The sequence below is a fragment of the Oryzias melastigma genome, linkage group LG3, assembly GCF_002922805.2.
Source record: "Oryzias melastigma strain HK-1 linkage group LG3, ASM292280v2, whole genome shotgun sequence".
Taxonomy (NCBI): Eukaryota; Metazoa; Chordata; class Actinopteri; order Beloniformes; family Adrianichthyidae; genus Oryzias; species Oryzias melastigma.
The window spans coordinates 12038712-12061310 of NC_050514.1; the positions used below are offsets into that span (position 1 = coordinate 12038712).

The following is a 22599-nucleotide window of genomic DNA, read 5'->3' on the forward strand; positions in this document are numbered from 1 at the left end:
TTAGCCACCACGACACATATTGAGAGGTTTCTGGTACACACTTTTATTTTTCAATCAAGCTGTTGTCAGTCCTTAGCAGGATCACTCCTATGGTAAACTAAATATGACAAGTCATGGAGGTTGTATTGTCACTGGATAAAAAGGTTGTCCGAAAGACTAAACCATTGATCTTTGACCTGCTTATAACCAAGTTTAGGCTTGTGCCTGAAGAAGAATATAACTGACTAAACTGATTTATCTTGATGCAGAAAAATCCATAACCTGTTGTGTAGTTATGGATCTCTTGATATATTTTTTTTGCATATTCTGATTTCCGTTATTGTTTTTATGATTTTACAAATGATCTATATTCCTGATGAAGATTTTTTTTTTTTTTTGCACATTTCAATCTGAGGCAGATGATCAAGTGAAAGCCATTTAGTGTACTTTTTAAATTTGAACAGTTCAGAGGAATGGTTTTAATGATCGGACAGGGAATCAAAAACAAATGCACACATTCACTGGGTTTGGACATGCCGAACCAGACATGCCACTCTTCAGGAGGGAACCAAACTGTAAAAGTAAAGCAAACCAGAGGGAACATTCTCACATTCACGAAAAGTGCTCGTTTGAGGGCAATATTACCTAAAATGAGCACTGACCAGGAAAAAGTCTAATTTTTTTCTTATTTTACTCCTTGACTAATATTATTTAAGGCGTCTTTAATATATGTACAGAAAGGCACAACATTTATTTTTAGTACATTTTCTGGAAAGTCACTTCATTCATATTCTGGTAACCTGCACCAGGTGTTGTTAGGTAAACCACATGATTTGCTTGTTTGATCTTTAGCAGTGAGCTTTCTTTCCCATCAAACAACGCAAACCGTCCTAGAAAACCAGCTGCGGTAAAGACCAAAACGTGCTAATCTGTACGTGGCTTCAGGGAGGAAGTAGGATCCTGGTTTATAAACAAATCTTGATTGAGAAAATGTTGGTGATAGTTTTTCTCATTGTTACCACGTATAAGTGTCAGTGTGTACACAGAAAGTAGCATTGACAACTGATAAGACACACAAAAAATTGTTTAAAGTAGAGTTCCTATGCATGAAAGTTACAACGTAGCCAAAGCCTTCAGAACTTGTAAAGATTATGTCTTAGATTCATCTGGCTTAGATATACCTGGTGGTGTTTTTTGTGTGTGAACTATACTGGCTTCACAGCTCTTGCCTGTTCAAAGCCCTCTAACTGCAACGTCGGTTGGCCCTGAGATGATCTACCTAACCTTATGTTACCTTTCTATTTTGGTAACGTCGCATGTTTGCTGAATGTTCCGACAATCATCAGAGTACACAAATAATTGTCCAAAGTGCATGCTTGGTGACAGCTGCTTTTAGTGTCAGGCTTTTCAAATATTGTGGCTATCTTTGACCACAGCTTTTTTGGATCCATCTGTGTAGTGAGAAAACGCATTCACAGTTTAAAAACTAAGCTAATTAGAAAGGGAGCATCTGCCTCGTGTTGTAGAAACAAGTAAACGGTCTGAACAGTTAATTAAGACCAAACAAATCAAGACGGTTTTTTGTTTTTTTTTATTCTCCTTTACATTTCTGTGATGATTGCATATACTGGATTAATTATCAAACAATAAACAGTGGAAAGTGCAAGTGGGTCACCCTCTATTGACTTTCAGGAGACAGAAGACAGAGCGGCCAAATTTGGGAGGGAAAGGCGATAAGCTGCTTTTTTGCCGTTCGTCCCCTGGGCCTCTATTTATCATTCAATGTGAGAATTTCCTTGATGAAAGTCAAGGTTGTTTGTGCATCCCCCCGTCTCGTTGGGATGCCTGTTTTTCCACCAGCAAGGTGAAGAGGTTGATTTTCTCCTCCAAAGAGATGCCTTGTTTGGAAAGTCCAATGCTAGTTTCTTTTAATGAAGTCTCAAAAGGTCTTGATGTTTTTTTTTTTTTTTTTTTCCACTTCAGGGTTGTTTTTGTTTTGTACAATCGCACAGAGGTTAACAGAAATATGTACTTGAAGTTGTAGGAAACCACAAAACAGCAACTATTTTAGTCGTTTTGATTCATTTTTGGCTTCCTTTTTTACAAAATCGCGTTTAGGCTGCTTCTCCATGTGAACTGAAAACATTCATTTAATAAAGCCTTTATGAAATATAAAAGGTGATAAGAGAGAAAAAAAATAACATTATTGAAGCATTTCCACATGGTTTGTACTGCAGTTCATAAAAGAAAAGCCATTTAGAGTCTCTCAACATTAGCTGAATGAACGGTATGAACTAATCAAAAAGAGCGCCAGCACATTCACAGGGACTTTATTTGGTGGAAAAACCTAAAGACACCGATTCACATTTTACTTTGGAATTCTGTTTGGGTGCCTTACATTATGTTTCAACAAGAACCTAATCATGGTGTGGAAAATGTGATCCAGTGTCTGATGTTTACCACAACCTTCTCCAAGAAGAATTTCCCCAGAACTCTTGTGTTCTTACTGTGCCCAAATGGGAAAGGAGAAGAGGGAACAAGAAATAGAAAGCAGGTTTAAAATGCCTGGATCAGAATGATATTGGTTTCTCCTCTGGTGTGCTTCTTAGGTCAGTGGGGTTCTTGATGATACCATAGAATAAGTTGACGCAGGCATGGAAGCTGTAAGCTGTGCTGAGTGTTAAGACACAAGCGCAGACTCTTATGCACGCACACTTGCTGTCGGAAAGGGAGCATTTACGCATAGGGACACACACATATACACAGATACACACAAATGCATGAGATTGCACCTCAACAGCCCCCGTTTATTGATCCTGTTGCACATTTAAAATCTGGTCACTGTTGCCACAAAGGCTTTTTTTTAATTTTAGCTGTGCTGGCAGGGCCGGCTCTGTGCTATGCCAGAATTTCAAATATTTACCTCCTATGTAACGTTACGAGAAATGATGGGGGACAAAGGAAAACAAAAGCAGTTGTGAACTGTTCGTATTTGTTCGGCGCTACTTGAAACACACTGATAGAATCCACTGATGGTGCCTTAAATGTGTCAGAGATAATGTTTTTCCTCATACTTTCCATCACAAGAGTGTATTTATCTCTGGAAAAAGTCGCAAACAAGACCTACTCACTGACTCAGCATTTAGGAGTGCTTTTCACTGACCAGCATTTGGCATAGTTTGCTGGTATAGTACATGCTGAAATGCTAGGCCTTTGGATTAGTCATGGCTGGGCTTGAGGAAAGCGGCTGCTTTTAGCATATGAAGATTAAAAAAAGGACACTCGGGTTGAGAAGCAAGTCACAGCAAGTCACAGCGTTTAAGCCGCTGAAGACCCATAGCACACTTCTTAACAGTGACAGTTATCACTCCCTGAGCACAGTGCATGTCCCTTTCTGTGTTTTCAGTGGATGCAAATTAAGGTTATTCAAAATCATTTCCCCTTTTTTTTTTCTTCTTAGGAAATTATCAGAGCGTTCAGCTCATCCCAGGTGTTGTAGAAGACATGATCTGAGTAACGAAATCGGTTCAAAGTCTGTTTTCCAGTCATTAGTCCTGGAAAGGTCAAAAAAACATTCCTGCAATTTCAAGTATGGCGTTGAAACTGTATGCTGGATAAACATGACTAATGGCTGCCGCATTCACTTCCATTTTGAACCCGCTGTTATTCACTTGTCCAGCCGTGAAAGCTTCCCCCTGCTCAGGCTGTGGCATTGTGCTGTTTTCTCCGACTCTGTCTGTCTGACTGTCTGTGTCTTGTGCTTGCGCCTTCTGAACGATGACACTGAGAGACAGCTGTAACGTGAGACGCCTTTCGATCCTGGCAGGGGCTTGGAAAGCTGAGGCAGAAGGGAGGTAGTGGGCCTTTATCTGAGACCCAGGGCACTGACCTCCCTCAATTCCCCCTCCATTTTTCTCTTCCTTTCTCTCGCTGCCTCTGTGTCTGCTAGCGTCCTGCGTCTTCCCTTTACCAACAAAGAAACCAAAACTGAACTCTATAATCAGGAAACATCGACCCAATTGCAAAACTCTATGAATGAAGTTCAAATCCTTAGCCACTGCTTTGTACTTAGTTAGAAGTTGTGTTGTCAGGAGTGACTTTTGTTTATGAGGACATGTTTTTGTGCGTGCATGTGTGCAGACGGAAATATCCGCACATTCCCTGGACTCTAGGCTATGGCTGCTAAATCCTCTGTGAGAGCTCCCATGTGTAATCCAAACATTTAGAGCTAATTTAAGCATGCAGGCAGGAGCAGCATCCTTTAAGAAACAGCCGCCCTGCCTCACCAGCCTGCGTTTGTGTATTTTTTGCGCGTAATATGAACTTATATGTGTGTGTGCGCGCGTGCATGTGTCTTCTTGTGGCTGTAGGCAAATGAAAGTACTCAATCACTCACCTGTCAAAGTACTTCAGAATCCATCCAAAGCACACGCGCACATGGACACATATGTACATACACACTCACCCCTGAGGCTTTGACAGGGCTGGCCCTTTATTGACTCCCTTGATCAAGGAGACAGCAGATCCATTTAATAGAAGCTCCATGCTCACCCCCTCACACAGAGGCACTGAAATCAAAGTGGATTCACATCTGCTCTCCACAGAGCTCTCCTATGTCCTTTTTTTTCCTTTTGTACAACAGAGTTGCTCACCATTTCAAACTGTTTGCTTTGTTGGCTATTGAATTACATTTTTTTTTTCCACAGACACCACAAAGTTTATCGTTACACGGGAACTAACAGTTTTTCTTATCGTGGCTTCTGTGCTGTTTCGTCCAAAACTGCCCCTCTTCTTCATATCTTGTGTTCTTGCATGTCATGATACCAACCCAGCAGGGATTTTAGGCATGTTCTTTTGGCCCCGGCCCTCACCAGTTGGCTGTGTTTTGTGCTGAGTGTTTTGGAAGGCCAGTTAGCCAAGAGGGTGCTGGGAGGAGATGTGACAGCTGTGTTGGTCATGGCTACTTTGACCTTCACACGTCATCCCTCTGGATCATCCAGGCTGTAATGATACGCCGGACCTGTTGTGTACTCGTGTACGAGCATTATTAACCACCCGCGTGATGCTGCTGATATTGTTATCAAACTCTACTACCAACAAGGACGGGATGACTGCTCTGAATGAGATTTTTCCTCAAAACAGAAAGCAAGAAATGAAGTTGGACTGCCTAATGCAGTAGAGGGCTCTGTGCCAATAAGAAAAGGAAAAAAAAGTTGTTCTGCCGCACAAAAACATGCGTACATACATAAACAAAAAGAGAGAAGTACACACTCCAGCCTTGTATTTAATATACATATATTCTACCTCTCACAAATGGATTGCACTAATGCTCTGAGCTTCTCGCCAGTCTCAAAGCGCTTTGCTTCGGGCGTGTGGTGAAAACGTGTTCTCTTGAGATGGCACTAGCTCCATCAAGTCAAGGAAGAAACCATTTAGTGTAATGACAAACACGCGTAGATTCGCACACATGCATTCACGGCACCGGGAGACGGGGAGGAGGATCTGAATTGCACTTAGACAAATCACACAAGTTCTTTATTTCTCCACTTACCCCCTTCTTTACACTTACATTCAAACTACTTGGATAGAGATTCCATTTTGTCAGCTTTCAGCCCCAGATCATGTAACGATAAAAGATGCTGCCCCGCAGTTAAACACTGCCAGTAAATCACAGGGCAAGGAAAGCTGCGAGAAGCACTTATTTTTAAGCAGCATGAGAGACCACACTAGGGGTGGGTTGGAAGGGGGGTGAGACAGATAGGGTAAGACAGAGGGAGAGAGAGAGGGGGGAAGAGAGAGCTTCTTTGTGCACTGTGTACTGGTATTGTGTGTGATGAAGAGATGAATCACTGCTATTTAGGGATTGGTTTCCTGCAACTGATTGTGTGACGACTCGGTGGCGGACGGAATGTCAAGACTCGCCTTTTTTGTTGTGGGGGGGTTTCAGGAAAATCTTCTGCGGCCTGGTTGCACCAGCTCACTCCCATAGCTGAGACAAACGTCTCGCCACTCTCCCCCAGTTCCAACAGGGCATTAACTAGTAAAGTTGTCTAAAGACCAACTCCAATGTGTTTTTAACATCTGCTAGTAGTATTTGTCTGATGATAGAGAACATATAAAGAAAATTAAATTGAAAACTGCACTTCTGAGTATTTTCTTTACTCAAATAATCATGATTAAAAGACCAATGGTTAAAAACTTTTACAATAGATCAAAAGATGTTCAGAGTGGGACTTGAAAAGAATCTATATCTTCAGGGGACACTTAGTTTCCAGGGTGCAGTCTTATTCAGAACCGACACCTGCCTGTCTCGCTTTCTGTCAATCTACACCTCATAAAACTTGTAATTACCTTAACATAGAGGTCTAAAAGGTGCATCTTAAGGTACGGCCGACATGCTTTTGGCTGATGCAGCACTGGTTGTTAGATTAGAGCAGATCCACCTAACAGTTGGGTTGTACTTTGGCCGTGTGCAAGCATGCCTGGAGTGTCATAGCAGGTAATTACAACATCACGGTTAATTCCTAATTTTTGTTTATTTTTTTAGGTGACGATGGCAATTATTAGTATGCCATTTGGGCGATTTATTTATAAAGTAGTGAACTAATCCTGGGGAATGATGGAAAGTAAACTGTTTTGGAAAAACTTTTAGTCCCCGGAGGTCTGCTTGTGACATGGATGTTTAGATAATTGATTTTATGCTGGAGGTTTTATTGTAACATTTGAGCTGAATTTATGTTATAGTTTAATGTCCTCTCGTTGTCTCATTTTCAGTTTCATATTGAATAAATTAGTTTCATCACTAATGCCTTTTATAACTTGACTCACAAGGACATTTTTGTTGAAAGATGATGGAGGTTACAAGAAAGAAATTAATGTTTTTGTGCTTTTTTTTATCCATCTGTTATTAATGTAAAAACCTTTAAGATCTCAGAGTAAAATTAGGTTAATAGACTGGCCAGCCCGATTCTTATCCCTGGAAATAGTGGCAGGCAGAACTGGCTTATTTATCCAGAGTTCTTATTCACATTCATGGCTGACAAATCACTTTCTGTGCTAAACTTCTCTTTAATCATTTTCTAATAGCCCATTTTTAAAGTAGCAGGAGATGAATTCTGCTCACCTGACTCTATCATCATCATCATCATCTTCTTCCTCCTCATCATCTCTGTGATGAGTTTTCAAAGTGTTTGTGTGGACCTTCATTTTGTATTTGTCTCCCGAGTGTGTCTGTCAGTGTAAATAATGCATGGAACGTTCCATTTGGATCAGTTTAGTTATCAGCGCAGCCGGTCTGCTGGGTTCCCGTTTGGTGATGAATTGAGCCCTAACGACAGATGTGTGTAGGATTATGTGTCACAGATGTGGACATCACCGGAGGGCATCTGTAAGAGACAGAATCCATTAGACCCGTGACCTGTAACTCCTCCCTTTCATTTGCTATGACAGTCCAAGGAGGGAGTTGCTAAAACTCGAAAACTTTTCACGTGCAGCTGTGTCATTGGATAGAATCTAGATTGATAACCAGTTTACCAAAGTTTTGCTGTTTTTTACCAGATTGATGTGTTTAAGAACTTCTTCTTACCATCACAAATGGCTGTTGAAGCGTACTACAGCCCAGATCTTGGGTTAATCTGAAAATATCGACTTCTCCATATCTGTATTTAGGCTATTTCTGCTGTGTTTGATACTTGTGAACTGTTAGGACTCTACATATTAGTTGAAAACTGTGTTCTCCCAACTTTGTTTGTACTCAACAATAGTTTCTAACAGTTTAAATAAAAGTAGTCCAAATCTTGTGTGTATGCGTTTGCTTGCTGTACATACAAAGCAGGGTGGTGTCTGTTACGGTGAGCTGCTTAGATTAGACTCTGTAAGAGCACAGGAGGGCTTTGCAGACAATGCATGAAAGATGGGCGTGAGAATGCTGGTAAGGCTTGGTTCTCTGCAAGAACCGTCTTGTGTTTAGGGAAAATATCCTAGCTCTCAAAAGCTCCAATGTCTACATCCATTTATAACAAACAGGTTTTGCAAGAAAGGGTTCAGGGAGAAAGAGTTTTGGAGGGTGTGAATATCTCTCTGTGCGTGTAACCACAGTTGTGTGTCAGACGGCTCTGTACTTTTGGTTTGATGTGTCTGAAAACACAAGATGTGTAATGTTTCATACTGCCACTTTTACAGACCTCTCCTTTTTTTTTTTTTCCAAGCCGGCATTATCACAACGCTGCACATAACCAATTCACTGTTTTATAGAGAAAAGAATACCCGAGACACCCTATTCCCATGAGTCAAAATTGTGTGTGTAACCTGAAAAACAGTGATCATTTGTCTGTGCTTTGTCCCCAGGTGTTACAGCAGTTATGTCAAAGAGCTGAAGACATCTCTAACAGTGAGTACAACGGCGTCTGTGTTTTGTCTTTTTGTGCGCGACTTTCTAAAATGCACATTGTTTTATTGTTTTTTTTTGTGGCACACTAGAGCAAACTTGCAAACTCTTCAAGTTTCAGGCCTAATTTGATTTTTCATTCATTCAGTGAAAGAGGATGTTTTTCTTTTCCCCAATTAAATTTAACAAGAACCCCTTGAAAAAGCAGTTGTTATGATTACATTACAAATTCGGGGTTCATTCAGGGAATGAAGCAATTAATTAGATTTCTCCCATTCTAATCAGAATATTTGCATGAAACACAAACTCCTAATAAACATCTTTTGGCTTCGCTGTCTGTTCAGTGCCAACACTGAATGTAAATAGCTGTTAAGAGTGCCTGACACTTCTTTTCAAGGTTAGGCATCTTGGCTTGTGTTTGGTTGTTTATGTGTAATGCAATGTGCGGCTTGAATTTCTTCCTTTCTTTTCCTCTCGGTTGCGTTGTTCGTGAGAGCAAGCTGTACTCGGGGTGTGTGTGTGTGGACGCGTCCTCAAGGCTTCACTTCACACACCAAGATGGCAGTTTATTGTTCCGCGAACAGACAATGACTTGCACTTTCCCTCTTTCCCCTCTCTGGAAGGCCCTCTGTGTGAGATCAAATGGTATCTTTCCTAAGAAGAGTTTCATCCAAACTTAAGAGTTCAGAGAATCCACTCGTCTGAATTTCAACCGAGACACGATTCTTTCAAGCCCAAATGTTGCTTGTTTTTGTCTTGCTGGAAATGATGCATTATATTCCCCTGCAGGTTGGTGTGCACTGGTTGTATCACGTGTGATAAGTATTGATGAGTCCTCTCTTGGGGAATCAGTTTTGAGGTTGTGTAGGCTCGCAGCTCAACCCCCACGGCAGTTTTTTTTTTTTTTTTTGTTTATTCTCCCATCTGATGTCTTGGCTGCATGACTCTTCATACAGAACAGACACAACAGAGCACAGGGAAAAATGAAGCTCATCCAGCAGCTATGGCATAATTAGCTGACATTTGTTGCTTGGAACACAAGAAAGGGGTTGTGTGTTTGTGTGGGGGCTGTTAAACTCAAACACCCAAAGGAACAAACAAATATTGAGATTACCAAAAAAAAGAACTGAAAAGAAAAAGTGCAGAATGTGTCTAGGAGCACAGTTGAACCCATCAAACATTATGTAAGGAGTTTAGTGGTTTTTTTTATATTGCCAAAGCACACACTGATCTGATCTACTGAACGCGCCACCAAATATGTTGGGTTAAGAACGATGCTGGCTTTGCAACGAAACAATATCCCTTGTCTGTTGTTTGGCATTCTCGTTTGTCAGAGCGTGTCTTCAGGTATGCAGCTTCATCGCAGAAACGTGACACAACGGAGCTGCTCACTCGCTACCCGTGTGAAGCAGCTGTCCACAATCGGACCGGTTCTGTTGGTTCAGGATGTGTTGTCTGTTAATGTCGAGGCGGAGCGCTGTAATACATCTGTACTTAAAGTCAGGGTGGGAGCAGCAATGCTTACGCAGCCCCATCTGCTTGATCCAAACTGGAAATGCAATGCTCTTTAATGACAAAATACTGATTGGCTGGGAGGTGTGGGGAAGAGGGAGGAGAGATTATGTGTTTGTGTGTGTGTCTAAGAGAGTGAGAGTGTGAAATAGAGAGGAATAAAAGGAGAGGGAGAAGGAGAGAGAAAAACATCTCGAAGGTCAGGAGCAGCGGGCGGCCGTAGGGGAGAGACACGTGAGACAGAGATAGTCTTGCGTCAGCCCCACAGCAGTCCGTTCCTTATGTCTGTGTGTGTGTCTGTGTGTGTGTGTGTTCACATGTCCTGTGGGGCCAGCATTTTCATCCTCATCCTACTGTGCGTTACAGCAGAACAGCATGGCGACGCTTCTATTCTGAGCCTCTCTGTTTAGGTTAGATAGGTAGACACAGGTAGGGAGATGGGTTTTTAGACGCACAAAACCCAGCTTTAAATTACTTGCAAGCAGTCAATCATTGAGCTGCAGATATTTTTTTACAAGGTTCTCGTGACAGTGCAAGAGGAAATTACACATTCTTGCCTGAGGGGAAAGAATTTGTGTCTCCCTGCCTGTCACAAAACCTGAATAGTGTTTCATCAATCCCAGCAAATACTATCATTTTTCAGCTTTCATTTATGAGCCCACTTTGTTTCCTGCTGTCTTTTTCCCAGTGCCCTTTAAACTGGCGCTCTCTTAAAATGGGGAAGTGTTAGCGATAACGGCTAAACATTTAGTACTTTGTACTTGCCTGGAAGCTATGATTGTCAAAGAGCTGCTTTGAGATTGTCCCTGGGATTGGGAGCCGCACAGATCTTCGTTTTTGGCTCATCCGTCCGCGTCTGTGTGTTTCTTTCGTACTTACTTATACTCACTTCTACACACACGGGAGAGAGCCCTGCTCACTTCCCTTCCGCCGCCTCCTTCCGACCCACTGTGTCTCAACAGGGTTCAAGTCCTGTGGTCAGACTTTTGATTCACCCCTACTGCCAGGCAGCCACTGCCCTGCCCGTCCCTACGAAGGGCTGCAGCTTAGGGAGAGGCTGCTCTTTTACAGACCCCTCGCGTCATGAATCACTGCCTGCACCCAGGGAGCCTTAGTCCACTCAGGGGGTTGCTTGCACAGACCATAATGTGTGCCGTTGTAAGGGGAGCGTTTTGAATGAAGGCCAGACAAAATAGGAGCAAAAGGACTCAAGCTGGGAGTTTTCTCATAGAGGGCAACAAGATGACCAGTCTGTGTGTCTTTATTTTGTTTTTTCTAGTAAAGGGAAGATATATAGTAGAAAGTGCAGGGTTTGGGGTGTTTTTAATAACTGTTTAAAAGTAGGTATTTGCACACATCCATTTCACTGTCAAGCTATGTTTACATCGCCCTCGGTAACGCATGTTTAAGCAACCCCTACAAGTAAAAATCTATGTAGACGTGTTTTGAGCTGCCATGTTAAAAACTTGCGTTCACGGATCGCTATACAAGTTTCAACGATTGTTTTTAGAACCTATGTACAAACACACATGAAGAAGTGTGCACAGTTGAAATTTGACCAATCAGAGACTCAGATTTGGTAGTTACGTATGGATGACGTCACTTTCAATTCACAGAAATGCCAACTGTTTGAAAATTGATCTTGGAGAAATGAATAATTGTGGCTTGTGCCAGACCGGAATTATATGACATCAAGTCTTTCATTTATTGGAATAAGAGTTGGAAGAGAAAAAGCACTGCTTAGACCAGGGGTGTCGAACTCAATCGCACAAAATCCAAAACACATCTTAGGTCGCGGGCCAAACAGGATAAACATTTATTGAACAAACTAAAACAAAATTTTTAAAACTTTGAAAAAGTAACTTTTTAACATCAATATGAGTAAAAACAGGCAGGAGTGTTATTCCAGAATAAGTCAACTCAAGCTTTAAATAACTTTCAATATTTTACTCTCGATAAAAAAATATTTTGTCAAAATTATACAAGTTTGAAATTAGCGCAAGGTAACATTGAGTCATAAATAAAATAAAATAAAATAATCTAGATTGCTGGATATAATTACCCTGAGGGCTAGATCCGGCCCCCGGGCCTTGACTTTGACACACGTGGCTTAGACATTTGGCACCAAGCCTCTTCCAACTGTAGGTGGTGGACATGTGCTAGTATCCGATAGTGAAAGTCCAGTGTGAAAGGCACATGCTGAAAGCAGATTCAAGATTGCCTGGTGTGAACAACTCAAAACAGTTATGATGCAACATGTGTCAGCTTGTTAAATGTATATATTTTTTACCATTTGCACATATTTTTAAGTTCTGCACATGTGTGAGTGTCATAGAATTATTAAGTAATGGTGAGACTCGCTGTCTGTCTCACACACTTTCATCAGTAACTGTGGTCCCACGACAGCTTCCACGTTTATTGGGTTATCTGCCGCATTTATTGCCAGACTGCATCTTTTCAGCTTTTCTTCAGTGTGTGGTGTCTGTCTTTGCCACAGGCCAGTCCCCCTGATGGCCTCTATAGCTTCCTGCTTCCTAACCTTATTCTGCAGGTCCAATTTCCTTCTGTTTCCTTTCACCAGCACACCAAGTGCATCGTCCACTGGCATGGACACCGTTTCTGCCTTTAAAGCACTCCTCTGGCTGGGGTGTGTGTGTTCCTATACCGAGTCCCAGAGCCCATAGGCCAGGCCGGGTTGTAACCTGGATACAGCTGCAGTTCGGAGGATCCATTAGCAGTGCCAGGAGGCCCCTGGCTCCCAGTGAGCGCTCATTAATGTTCCTGCGCAGTCACACTCCTATGAAACCCAGCAGTGTGTCTGGTGAATTTAGCCGGGACATGGAGCCTCAGGGAAACTCTTGTGGGCCGACTCAAAGAGAGACAGGAAGAGTCAAAGGATTTCCATTGAAGAAGTTGCTGGAATACTGAGAATGACATTAATTCTTAAACACATCCAGATTTCCCTGTATTTTACTACCAAAGTGCGTGTATGTATCTGTGCTCGCTGGATTCGATTTGCTCTGTGTTCAGTCATTGTGTGAGTGTGTATGTGTGTGTTTGTGTGTGCTCTTGGAGGCCCAGTTCAGCTGTCTGGTCTGGCGTGCAGATGGCTGGGTTGGGACCTGCTGAATAAGATACCCCTTTTTTCTTTCATGTGTCCTAGTTTCCTTTCCTTTTTCTTTCTCCTCCTTTCATTTCCTCGCCTCTCTACCTTTTTCTGCTAAGTTTCATTTACCAGTCACATCCCTGGCTGCCTCCTCTCTTTCATCGCTGCATCTGCTGAGGGCCATCTTGGGCAGAGAAGAGTTTTCCACCACTCTATTTTCTCTCTCCCTCCTTCTTTATGTGCCTCTCAGGGCTCAGTGCGGCAGATATACGCGGTGGCTTTGGAATGAAATGTCTCTTAACCGAGCCATGTGCCCCGGAGCTACGGTAATTGCAGGTGAAATTCAGCTTCCTCTTTAAAATGCCATCTCTCATTTCCAGTTACCGGCCCCCCTCCGTATCTCTCCGTCTTTCTCTGCCTCTCCCCTTCCCCAGCCCCCACCTCTGTCTCCCTCTGGCTGTCTTTCAGAGGCGTGTGAATCCCTCAGCCCCTGTCGCGTCTCCCCTGCCCCAACAGACACTCCCACAATGCACAGCGCTGATGGTTGCACAGTGATATCAGCCATGCAGAGGGAAGGGAGGGCCGCTGCTTAGGCACACTCGATATGTGTGCATATGTGTGTGAAAGTGCAAAGATTGTACGTGTGACAGGAGCCGAGTGTTTGTTTGTGAGCGGGAGACGGTTTATACAGGAGGCAAAGCGGTGTGTGTGTGTGTGTTTTAAGCGTGTGGAACATCAGCGAGGCATGAGCGGCGTAGAGGTGACATCAAGGTGAACGCGGCGTGCATAACGCTTGCCGACTCGGGAGGCAGCAAATGGCTCTGTGGCAGATGGAGTCTTTGTCAGGAAAGAAAAATGGCAACTCAAGAGCATCACATACCACCCCCCCAAGACACACACACACACACTCTGTATGACTCTCTGTTTTTAGTCGATCATGCAAACCTTCATAGATGTGTTTAGCTCTTTGCACACACATAAATGCACACACGCGTATTGACATGCATACATCATCCCTCCCCTCCTCAGTGAGCCGGGCCGGCGGGCGGTGACCTTCCCCTGCTCGGAGGGTTCCCTGGCTGTTTGATCAATTATCCCTCTCCCATTGTTTACCAGGAAGCAGAAGTAGAGAGGAGAGAAGAGAAGCCTCAAAATGGCCACTGTCAGGTGGAGGGATCCATTTCACTGCCAGCGTGGGGGTGGGGGTTAGAGAGGAGAGAGGGAGAGCCGAAAGACCAAAGCTATGAAGTGTGCTCAGAGAGAAAGCAGGAGCATGATTCCCCAGCAGCTGGGATGATGTGACATTACACTGAAGGTACATCTTTCACCACAGTAGCTGTTTTGAAGCGTTGACACCGTTCCTTAAAAGATCTCTAAAGTTTGACCAAACGTGCATACTTAGTTTATAAGTGACACCTCTGTCACTCAATTAATTCCTGCATTTCTTAAAACAGTCTCATAGAAACATACATGTATGTATCATGCTTCATACCTGCAGAAATACTTGCTATTTTTAGTGTAGAGAAGTTAGAGGGGGGGTACGCACTCTAAAGGTCAGGTGGCAGGGAGAGGAAAAAAAACCGAGTGGGAACAAATGATGCACTAAGCGAATGACACTCCGAGGTCCCGCTTTAATATGTATGTATCTCAGGTTGATGGCTGATTTCATTAGCGCCTCTCATTGTTATGCATAGATTGTCCTCCTGCAGCAAAATGAATATTGTATTCACACGTGCACTCACGCGCTCCCTTATGCTCATGCACACCAACAACATCTGCAATTCTCAGGAAATACTGTACAGCGGATTCTCTTTTTTTCCCCCCTTTTCTTTTGCAGGGGGACTTGAAGAAAAGGTTGATGTTTCCAAAGGCTGTTATCTGTGTCGCCTATAATTAAAACAATTTACAGAGCTGTCATTTTAAAAGAGGTTTCGGCACTCCTGCGGGCGATCGCTGCTAGGTAGTTGAGCGATTATTCAAAGGTCTTCGTTTGCGGTGAAGAGAATTATTTTCAAATGGGCAAAAAGAGGCTATGTTTGTTGAAATGATTTAAGTGGAATAAGTCATTTGTGACTGGCGGTTTGGATGACGTCATTTTAGTCTGATAGATGCGTTTGACCGATATATTGAGAGCTTTCTGTACATACAGGGAAAAATAGATGTGAGTGACAGAATGAAAGCCCCCTACTTCCCCTTTGTAGGCTTCCAAGGCGACTTTTATTCTGCTAAAATTTTAGCTCTTAGTAGGGCATGCGTGAATGTTCTGTACAAGATATTAATAACTATTGTGGGCGGAAAAGAAAAAAAAACACAAAAAACCTTCTGCATTTCCATATGTTTTGTAAGGAAACAGTCCAGATGGATTATCTTTTGGTCTGGAGCTTTCTGTTGCTGCAACCAGCTCAAATCCAAGTGATGTTGGACTTGCCAGAAAACACACACACCCATATGTGCACTCACCCATGTGCTCAAATGCCTCCCGTCTGAAGTACAACAACCAATTACTGATTAACATGTCTAAACTCAGCCAGTTCAAAAGCCAGTCTAACTCTTTTTTTCCCCAATTTTGCCTCCATAGAAAACATAGAGAATGTGAGGGTCTTTTCATCCTAACATACCTCACGTTCTTCACAGTGCCAGAGATATGTTTGTCGCCTTCCTATTTGTTGCCTGAGAAACCATGTTGGCTTGTCTTCTCACATTTCACACTTGGCTTCATTCCCTTAACCCCTAATGTTCAGCCTCGATGGGCTGCCTGACCTCTTGAGTCATGGATGTTGGATTCTTTGGCATCACAAAAGCTGGAATTGGGTTAAATATAACCCCGTGGCTGTAAATTGTGGTCGCAAGCGAATGCTCTTGGATTAAGATGAATAAATAAATACATTAGATGTGTTAGCATCTTTGGAAACCACCTCACAACTTTATAGACCTTCTCTCACCTTCAGGTTCTCCAGTTTACACACAAACGTTCAGTTATGGCCTTGTATCTGAAACAGAAAACAGATCGCCCACACTCACCACTTCTTTCCTGAATATGTACCCACACACAAACACACACACACATGCATAGACGGGAAAACAACTCACTTGTACAGTTGAAGTCATATATATTGTGACACGACACCACGTGGTTAAAGAGTTTCACAGCAGAATGTCATTTCAGGACAGGTAGGAAGAGATCATGTCGATGCAGTGCAGGTTAACTCACTGTTTTATCTTGGGCCACAGAGCATGAAGGCTGTATGTTTGTGACATACACACGCACACAACACACATACTTACCTACACCACAGACCACTTCTCTCAGCCTGCTAGACAACTGGGCTAAAAAGAAAAACACTGGTGACGCACAATGCTCACAGACACAGTCAAAGGCTCTCCTCTTGTGCGAGTTCTGATTGTAGGAGACACAGTTTGTGGAATGAGGAAGTGTGCCAGGCTGACGGACAGGATGGTGTGTAGTGTTTTATTTCCAATTTTATAGAAAGAAGGTCCCAGGTAATAGTTTAGTGAGTGTAGTTCTGTGACACACATGTACTTACGGACTATGAGTGCGCTTTATGCTGCTGATCTGGTGGTATACTGTATTATAATTAAGGAATTGTGTAATTCACCAAGCCAGCAACAACTAAACAAGGTTCCTCTTTAACTACTCACGTTACCTTTAGCCTTGTTGCGACTTGTTTGTCATCACAGGATTCTTGCTGCTTCCAGAATAGGATTAGTTAAATGGCGGCCAAGGAGCAACTCTGAGTTGCTCAGAGTACAATCACTGACACGTTTTTACTTTAAAGCATTAAAAAGCAGAGTTTCCCACAACTGTTTTGTCCATGAATGCAGGTCTGTGTGTTGAACAATTAACTCACAAAAGAAGCAAGAAGACACCTCCCCCTTTTTAATCCTTCAAAATAAAAAAGTGCCAATCAGGCGTGTACCTGTCAACTTAAAAGCACAGCCTTAACGACGACATAAAACTTGCTTACAGTGGCAACACTGACCCAGAATCCCCTCTGTTGTTATGTTTTCAGCTGTTTTAATAAACGCCGAGTTCTGCCTGCCGTCATTAGCATGCCTTCAGTGGGAGGGCACACAAGACCTTTCTAGTTCTAGGAGAACAAAAGAGGAATATCTATCTACATTGGAGGGAAAAATGTTTTGGTCTAAATTTTTATGCTAATTTCTGAACATTCAGAGGTGTCTGTGCCTAACTTTGTTGTTAAGCATTATATTTTTTTGTGAAGATCTTCCTCAAAAGTATTGCTGTTTTTAGCAGCCTTAGAAAAGTAAAAACAAAAATGCGTCTACTTAGGTTATGGTAGCACACAGCTTTTAAGATTTACTTTGTTGTGTAGTCATTTGGTTAAAAGAGTTAAAACTTTAACTCGGAACAATTTGAGTCACTCAAGGTTGCATTCACAGCTATCTTATTGTGATTTTGGTTGGTAAAAGTTCATCTCCTTAAATGATCATGAATGTATACTGCAAGCATCTTTTGATTCAGCCCTTCCAGGTTCGTGAGCCACAGGCACTATGTGCATACACCACAGTGTTCCTTTCCCCTCTGCATTTTCTTTTGTCGATTTTGTTATGACACTTTTCTAAAGCGCGGCTGCAGCATTTTGATGTTTGGCGCAGCTAAGCTCGGAATGGAACAGCCCTGCTCGGATGTAGCCTCTGCTTGCACGTCACGTGCTCGCATGCGATTGTTACTTTCATCACTGGTGTGTGTTGTCATGTGCAGCTGTTTGCTCTCCAGTTAGTTTAGTGTGTAGTGAGTTAGTGGAGTTACAGCGGTGTGCAGTTTTCTTTTCACTCTGAGCTTCCCTCTGATTTATTCTTAACATCTGTCTTTGGCAGGTGTGTGTAACCACAAGGTCCTCTCTCTGAGCCTGTGATGTTGCGATCATCGCGTGCAGTGTGCTCCTGCTTACGTGCAACACAAACAACACCAAGAGGGCCTTCCTTCTCTCACTCCTTTAGGATGAGTCATTTTTTTGAGCCCTGTGTAATCCAAGCCCGTGTTTTATGTGTGTGAACAGACAGACCCTGAGCAGTGGTCTTGGTCCTGGCTCCCTCTGGGGTAGTGAGTGGGTGAGACACAACCATCAACAACAGGCCTATGCACAGCTTTGGTTTCAGCTGCACCGCACAAGCAAATCCACCCGTCATGACACGGCAAAGATACACAGGCGGATCACAAACAGATATTTGTGGAGAGCTAAAGCTGTTTCGCTTTGCTCCCAAAATAATACGAAGGTGACAAAAAATGGTGGTAAGCTTTATGAGCGATTCGCCACCAGTTTGGACTCAAGGAGGTTGGGTTCTTTTATTATGAAAAGACCGTGTGACACAGCTCTCAAAAACACATGCAAGGCTGTAGATATATGAAAGCAGTACCAAAGTATCAAAAGAAACTCAAATATTTTGACTTTTCCTCTGAGATAACAGAAAAAAAAGGCCAACACAGGAAATGGGAGAGAAAAAAGAGGCAGCACCATTATGGACTCTCTGCACAGCTTTTTAAAGCACCCCATTGCTGGTGTGACAAACTACTTTAAAGGCACACAGCTTGCTTTTTAAAAGGGTCTTACACATTTGCCCCTGGGGGAGGAAAAGAAGTCTTGGGTCGAGCAACAAAAAGATTGTAATAGAAAAAAGGGTCTTTGTGTTTTTTAAGGATATCTTTGGGTTCATTTGCTTTGTATTCTAAAAAGAAAGAGGAGAAAATCCACATAAAGTAATGCATTTAACTTTTTTTTTTTTTTTTTTCTTTAATGAAACAAAACCTAAATGTTTGTGTGGTTTGCTACTTTAGTTGTGTCCTAGTTTTGTCACCATAATGCTGAAAAGGAGGGCACAGAAACAAGAACTTAAAAACAGGACAATGGTACAGTATTTTTTTATTTTTTTTTGCTCGACAAATCATTCCATAAACAGCTTTTTCCCAATTGATTTTTAGACATACTTTCAGTTTTATGTTTCATTAACGGAGCAGAAAAAGAGAAAAAAAAGGCAAAACTGAAATTATCATTTGTCAGTGAAACCACAAAATAATGACATATGAAGCAATCCTGCTATTAAAAATAATAAACAGTTAGTCTCAGTGTTACAGAAATCTTAATGTCTAACCACTTGTCTCATTTTTGGTCTTTTAAATAGTTACACACTCCTAAATGATTTTTAGCTAAAACTGGCACAGCATTTTCTAGGAAAAAGCACAAAATATGGCTGGTGTAAAAAAAAAAGCAAATGTAATACTTGAAGCATTATGAAATTTGATTCTATTTGGTAAAAGATGTTGACTAGAACCAATGATTCTGGTTTGTCTTTTAAAACATGCTGACACATGATGAAACCGTTTCTTTCCCAGGACAAGCAGCAGTGAATAAAAGGAACAAAATGCTGATACTTGTAGGATGTGAGGTTTTTGGTGTATTACATAACACCCAGGAAGCAGCACAGTTTGTCTACCACGCATGTTCTGACATATAATAAACTTTTGAAGCAGAAGTCAAATCAAAGTTTAAATATTTTGATTAAAAACTTGAAATATTCTTGTAATTTTAACCCACTTGTGTGTGTGTTTTTTTCTTTTAAAGTTACGAGGATTTTTATATGAGATCATTAAGATTTAGTTTTTTTTAACCTCCTGTCCACTGTCAGTTTTTCTCAATATTGTGTTTTGTTTTATTCAGGATTGGAAAAATCTCCTAAAGCATCCCAAATCGGTGGAAATCAAACGCTTATATTTTCTTTAATCTCTATATTTTGCAATAAACGAGACCTAAATGATTTATCAGATGTCTCATAAAGATCACGACTGCAACACTTTCATGGTATTATCCTCTCGGCAATAGACTTACAAAAGCTGAAGTCATTCACTCAATCAAATTACATGTGGAAACTTGTCACAACCTATTTGGAGTTTGCAGAACAGACTATCTGATAGACATTTAGTCTAATATCACATGATATATATGTTGGGACTCCTCCATATTTGTTGATTGTGGACAAACAAACAAACAAACAAAAACTAACAAAAAAAATAGTAAAGATTTTCATTTGAAAAAGTTTTCTTTCCTTCCCGTCTCTGCAATTAACACAAGTGGTGAAATGCATGCTGGGTTTTGTTTGTCCAGGACTGTTTGCTCAGATCATCAGTAAAGGTTAAAGTATCACTGTCACTTTACAGCAACTTTTTTGTCCTGATACTTTTTTCTAAACTGGGCGGATGTTTCTCCTCGGCAGTCCTTCTTGGTTTATAATACTTGTGTAATCGGGATGTAAATTAGCGGCTGATATTTGGGGTTGTGTGTTTGCCTGTTTATGTTTGTTCATGTGTCTGTGCGTGGGCATAAACATAAACGTGTATGTGTGGGCTTTTCTTTATCACCACAGAGATATCCTCAGGGGTTTTTATTTTCCCCCCATTTCTCATTATAAATGCTAATGTCACATTAATGAAATCGGCTTAGTTTAAGGTTTATAGCATAGCCCACATTGAGAGATTTGACACTTCCCACATATTTCCAGTCGAATTGCTGCTTTTTTTTTTTCTTTCCTCCCCCCCATGGGTATACTATTTTCGAGTCACTCTAAAACCTCATGGCCAAAAGAGAAACTAAAGAGGCAAAGTTTAGAGCATGGCCGCCAAGCTTTGTCATCGTTGCCACATGCTGCCAGCTCCTCAGCGGCTGAAAAACAAGCGTATAGCCACAGCGGCGGCTTAAAATAAGGGTCTGGCTAATGTAAACATTTTGTTAATGCGCTAGCAGCCGTTTGTTGAGTCACTGGCTGTTAATCATTGCTCAACACAGTGCTTGTCAGGCACAACGACATACCAGAGAGTTAATCATAGTTATAGATCCCCCTCCATGCTTTATGCAGAAGACATATTTAACAGCTGGGTTTTTAATCATTTGGTCTTTCCACTGAGCACGCTCAGTAATATCAGGAGCCATGATTTCAAAGGTCAAATAAATACGTGAGTAAACAGCTGCTTTCGAAGAGGATTCACACGTCCAGCTGTACTCTTGGAGTAACTGGGGCAAAGGAAGAGTTTTTCTAAGTTATATAAACCAACAAATGGTGTGTTCTTTTAATCTAGAGTTTAACAAAAATTGAAAGTGGTTTGTTTTTGCAATAGATGTACCCCTAAAGCCACCAGTTTCCCTCCTAAGAGTGATGTGAAAACCTTAGTTGATTTTTTTTCTTTCTAAATACAAAAGCTGAAACAGACTAAGAAGAGAGATTGGTCTTTGTAATTAAAAGCCAATTTAGTAAAACTGATTAGATTATGCTAATGAAACAGATAATATCTTAAAAGCAGTTTGAGGAAAAGCAGAGAGCGAGTGTGAGGAGTGGCGAGGAGTGACAGTCCAGCCGCCATTACAAGCTGCTGATTTCTGCAGAGTGCTTCATAAAATGTCAGTGCGCTTCTCCCTGAGCAAGACACTGAAAAATGGCAGCGCTGTGATGTGCTGGCACCTTACCTGCTGCACTCTGCGCGAGTGTTTGTGTGTGTGTGTGCGCCGGGGCGAGAGGGGAGGGGTGTGTGAGTGTGTGTTCGTTTACGCAAGTGCGTGCTGGCCTGTGTGCGTACACGCCTGTATGTGTTTTTTTACATCTGTGTGTGCGTGTGTGTCCGCGCTGGCCTCCCTCCCATGTTGCAGTGAAGCAGAACAGAGTGGCTGACTGCCTGCTGCTTTGCCTCCTCCTCTGTCAATACAACACCATTCTCTTCCAGTCGGTCATTTTCACATGTTTAACAGTGCTCCCCTTTAACAGAGGGATGCTGGGGACTGACATGTTTAGTGTAATGCTCATGCGTCGTCTCTCATCAACGCAAATGCTGCCAAAGTTGCTCTGAAACTGAGCATTCATCCTCTAAGATCTGTGTGGCATTTAAACACGCGTGAAGCAAATGGAAACAGGTTTTCTGTTTATGTGTCTTCAACGTAATTGAGTCTTTATTTATTTAAGTTGAGCAGTTAATATGTGGGTTTCATTTACCCTGCATAACCTAATAGTTCACTCTCAAATATCATACATGAGTTGAAGTATTTTTCCGGAAACTTTGAAAATACGAAGACGTTTTTATGAGGCGTTATATCCAAAGGTCATGTTTCTGTGTCAGGGATTCATCAGGCTCAAAATCTCACGTTTCATCAGGTCATGAGGATTAATGCTGATTTCAAAACGAGCACGTCATTTCTTAGAAAAGTTTAACGTTTAACAGAGAAGGAAAAACAAAACAAACAAAGAAAAAAAACAGGTCGAAGTGTCAAGATGTAGTAAGTAAAGAAGTGAGAGACCTGTAATTCCCAAATCACACATTCTTTATTTTTAGACCCCCTCAACATTATGCATTTATGTTTTTGATATTATCTAAAGGAATATGATCTCCTCGGATCTTATGGAGCATCAGCTGTACAATAAGATTTCCAAAACTCAACAGTGTCACCCTTTGGTCCACAGTTTAACGCATTTAAATTAGGGATGCAGCAATTCACTTCAATGATTTGATTTTCTTTTTGGTGTGATATTTGTGTATTTCAGATTAACAACAAAAAAATCAGACAAGTCATTTTTTTTTATTTGCTCTAAGTAGGGC

The 22599-nt window shown here is 41.7% G+C and overlaps 1 protein-coding gene across 1 annotated transcript in view; it reads left to right on the forward strand.

The window, feature by feature from the left end:
• The window catches only part of baz2ba (bromodomain adjacent to zinc finger domain, 2Ba), a 66466-nt gene that overhangs the window by 3699 nt on the left and 40168 nt on the right, over nt 1–22599 (forward strand). Inside the window, exon 2 of the mRNA XM_024296351.2 lies at nt 8326–8368. The gene's annotated coding sequence lies outside the window, so the exon portion shown is untranslated. The remainder of the gene's footprint in view (nt 1–8325; nt 8369–22599) is intronic.